The sequence below is a fragment of the Sinocyclocheilus rhinocerous genome, unplaced genomic scaffold (genome assembly GCF_001515625.1).
Source record: "Sinocyclocheilus rhinocerous isolate Xijiao unplaced genomic scaffold, SAMN03320098_v1.1 scaffold853, whole genome shotgun sequence".
Classification (NCBI taxonomy): Eukaryota; Metazoa; Chordata; class Actinopteri; order Cypriniformes; family Cyprinidae; genus Sinocyclocheilus; species Sinocyclocheilus rhinocerous.
This window is the reverse complement of record NW_015627738.1, coordinates 868,008-872,381: the sequence shown is the minus strand read 5'-3', so window position 1 is coordinate 872,381 and position 4,374 is coordinate 868,008. Positions and strand designations below refer to the sequence as shown.

General features: G+C 45.8%; 1 pseudogene; it reads left to right on the top strand.

The window, feature by feature from the left end:
• LOC107733555 (zinc transporter 2-like) overlaps positions 1-4,374 on the top strand; it is a 9,469-nt pseudogene that overhangs the window by 2,864 nt on the left and 2,231 nt on the right.

Genomic DNA, 4,374 nt, shown 5'->3' with positions numbered 1-4,374 from the left:
CACTGGATAGCTGGCCAATCACAGCACACCTCGCTTTTTCAGACCGATGAGCTTTGTAAAAATCTACGCGTTTCAGAAAGGCGGGGCATAGAGGAGAAACAATAATGTACAGTATGTGGAAAATAATGTGTAATAAACATTTCATTACACCAAATACACAAAATAATGTTCTTTTTAGCAACATCATATGACCCCTTTAATAATTTAACAACGCATTCACATGTTCATGGTTCTCTGTTGTTGGTTAATAGTTACATGACATGCAGGTAAACATACAAAATATTTAATCTTTTTTTGAGTTTTATTTTATGATTTTATTTTAACTTTACATTTTTATTACTTAATTAATTATTAGCTTTTCGTCAGTTTGGAAAACTGTGGTCAATTGTGACTTTTTATCTCACAATTCTGACTTTTGTGAGACATAAAATCTCAGATGCGAGAACTCGCAATAGCAGTATATAAACTTTTATTTTTCACAATTTTTTCCCTCTCAGAATTCATGTAACAAACTGCGAATTGTGATATAAACTCCTTTATTACCTTTATTATTATTATTTACCTTTATTACATTTATTATTTAATCAGTGGTGGAAAAGCTGGCCTTTGTTTTTGTTTTTTTGTTTTGTTTTTTACCACTGCATATGCAGTAAAATATAAAATACATGCATAACTTTTGTTCCTCTGTCCAAACAGCCCGAATGGAAAATAGCAGATCCTATTTGTACTTTTCTGTTTTCGTTGTTTGTGCTTGGGACAACATTCACCATCCTGAAAGACGTCTTCAAAATACTCATGGAAGGCAAGTGATTGATTGATCTGCAGATGTAAATGCCCAGATGGTTAAAAAATCAGCTGAAGGTTGATGTTTCATCTGAAGGAGTCCCGCGTGGTGTTGACTTGACTCTGTGAAAGACGGTCTGCTGTCAGTTGGCGGAGTCAAATCGACACACAGTCTGCGCATGTGGGCTCTCACCGCGAGCGAAACCCAGCTCTCCGTGCATGCGGTCATAGGTAGGTCAAAGTGCAGAATCAAATGCTCACACAAATGGCGCTGGGTGACCAGTCCAAGTTTTTTGGTGTCCTGTCACCGGAAATGTCCCCGTTTTGGCGAATTGAAAAATATGCATTTTTATTCATTCATACAGTACGTTGCAACAAAATTTTAGTTCAAAAATTTAAGTGCCATTGTTTAAAAAATGCTTTATTGACTGACATTTCATACATTTTTCACATTTTATGCCATATGTGTGTATCTATCTGTAGCCTATCTTTAAAAAGCAAATTTTGAACACAGAAAACTTAAAGTGCCATTGTTTAAAAAATGCTTTATTGACTGACATTTCATAGACATTCAGTTTTCTAAATATTTCACATTTTATGCCATATGTGTGTATCTATCTGTAGCCTATCTTAAAAAAAAAAGAGGGGTTGGTGATATTTTAAATGTGTTGATGTTGCTATTATATACAGTAAGTTACTACACAAGTGGTACAATTTGCTCTAGCCAATGGTTTGTGTATATTGTGTGTGACTTTTTGTTTTGTATGACATTCCAATTCTATTTTAGAATTAAAATGTATATAAATAGGTTAAGCAAAAGAAATGTGTTTATGTCCGAGAACCTTTTATACACATACTTAACTTACCGAACACTGAAATGACATTCACTATGTGGTAAATTATAAATATTTTGAGTGTCCCTTATTTTCCTATAAAGAACCACGACTGTCCCTTATTTTCCTTTTCTGAAGTTGAAACACATGATTTCCCTCACACATCTATACAACTATAACACATGGGTGAAAGTACACTCTGAGGTGAATAAATAATAATAATAATAATCTAAATAATTACACAATTCCTTGTTTTATTGTTGTGATTATTGTTTTTATTTTATTTTATGTAAAGCACTTTGAATTACCATTGTGTATGAAATGTGCTATACAAATAAACTTGCCTTGCCTTGCCTACCAAACATACAGCTCGAGCAGTGGGTAGATCCATGGCAGGTATGGTTTCAGTTGAGCGCCACCTTTGGCTCACTCTCACAGACATCAAAGAATAGGACAAAACTTTTCACTTGGACGCTCCCATTTCTAAAGACGGCCTATTTGGAGATTCAGTCACCACTGTGGTGGATAAGTTTCGAGCAGCAAAACAGCAGTCTGCCGCTTTTCACCAGCTCATTCCGCGTAGGCCCAGGGAGGCAGAGCGTCAACCACCAATGGTCCGTTCACGCTCATCCTCTCTACACCGTCATCGGGAGGTTCAGCGTAGTGAACCATCACCTATGGCACCCCCTCGGAAGGATTGGGGTCCTAGGTCTCGTCCACCGGTTCGCCCGCGCCAACGCAAGCGGATAGACCTGAGTTCGACAGCCATGGCCTCTCGTTCTCAGGCTCCTAGTAGCAGTTCCTGATTCTCTCGCTCGTCTTCGGAGGCCAGGCCCTCCTTTGGAGAGTTTGGTCGGACCGCACAAGCGTATCCACCTCTCTCAATGTGGCCTCCCGGCTCAGAGCTTGACCGTCCCGCCGCTTACTGCGCCTCGGGCGGTTTTAGATCGAGTCTTCGCGGCGAGCACCTCCTCAGACCCTCTGTGCGTCCCAGCCTTCAGAGCTCGAGAAAAAGCCCAAGGGTCATGCGAGCATGGCCCGTTTATGACGGCCTTCAAAGCTCCCACTCTTGGGGTGGTGGGCAGGCCCGACAGGGCACGAGCACGAGTACAGGAGCTCAGTATCAAGCCCGATACCGATACCAGTATCGGTATCGGTGCATCCCTAGTTTCGAGGTCTTGGAAGCAGCCTTTTTCGGCGCGTATTACAAACGCCGCTGCCGCTGATTTTGCCACCGTGTCTAAAATGGCGGATCACGGTTACGGGGCAATGCCGGCCGTCGAAGAGACTCTCGCCACACACCTCGAGCCTAATTCAGCTCCATCTTGGAAGTCATGCCCTACGTTGCCGTCCAAGCCATGTAGGATCACTTCCAGTTTAATCTGGAAATCTTACATGGCCGCTGGGCAGACTGCGGCCATGCTACAGTCCATGGGTGTGCTTCAAGCCTATCAGGCAGAGCTTCTCAAGGAGCTGGATGAAGGGGAAGGCCTCACTCCTGAGGCTGTTAAGGAGCTCAGGAGAGCTGCAGATTTGGCGCTTAGAGCTACCAAACATACAGCTCGAGCAGTGGGTAGATCCATGGCAGGTATGGTGTCAGTTGAGCGCCACCTTTGGCTCACTCTCACAGACATCAAAGAAAAGGACAAAACTTTTCTCTTGGACGCTCCCATTTCTAAAGACGGCCTATTTGGAGATTCAGTCACCACTGTGGTGGATAAGTTTCGAGCAGCAAAACAGCAGTCTGCCGCTTTTCACCAGCTCATTCCGCGTAGGCCCAGGGACGCAGAGCGTCAACCACCAATGGTCCGTTCACGCTCATCCTCTCTACACCGTCATTGGGAAGTTCAGCGTAGTGAACCATCACCTATGGCACCCCCTCGGAAGGATTGGGGTCCTAGGTCTCGTCCACCGGTTCGCCCGCGCCAACGCAAGCGGATAGACCTGAGTTCGACAGCCATGGCCTCTCATTCTCAGGCTCCTAGTAGCAGTTCCTGATTCTCTCGCTCGTCTTCGGAGGCCAGGCCCTCCTTTGGAGAGTTTGGTCGGACCGCACAAGCGTATCCACCTCTCTCAATGTGGCCTCCCGGCTCAGTTCTTAACCGTCCCGCCGCCTACTGCGCCTCGGGCGGTTTTAGATCGAGTCTTCGCGGCGAGCACCTCCTCAGACACTCTGCGCGTCCCAGCCTTCAGAGCTCGAGAAAAAGCCCAAGGGTCATGCGAGCATGGCCCGTTTATGACGGCCTTCAAAGCCCCCACCCATGGGGTGTTGGGCTGGCCCGACAGGGCTCTTGGATGCCATCCTGTTATAGAAGTTCCCGCCACTCAGTTGCTTCGGGGCCCTATGCGGGAAACTCAGGCGAGATTTTTATCAACCCCGCCCATGCTACCTGTTCTCGCGGACGCCAGCGGCTTTCCGCAGTCAGATGCCCTGACACCTGTAGTTCGACCACTGCCGAACATAGAGCGTCTAAAACCTCTGGCAGATTTTTGGGCCCGTGGAAACGCTTGCCCAACGTCTCGGAGTGGGTACTACGCACCATTCGACACGGTTACACCATACAATTTCGGAAAGGGCCACCCCCTTTCAGCGGGATTCTTCCCACGACAGTACGTCCTGGGCAGGCTGCGGTGTTACGCCAGGAAATCGTGTCACTCCTAGAGAAAGGGGCTATAGAGGAGATACTCCCCACTCAGATGGAGTCAGGCTTCTACAGCCGGTATTTTGTTGTGCCCAAGAAAGATGGTGGTTTACGTC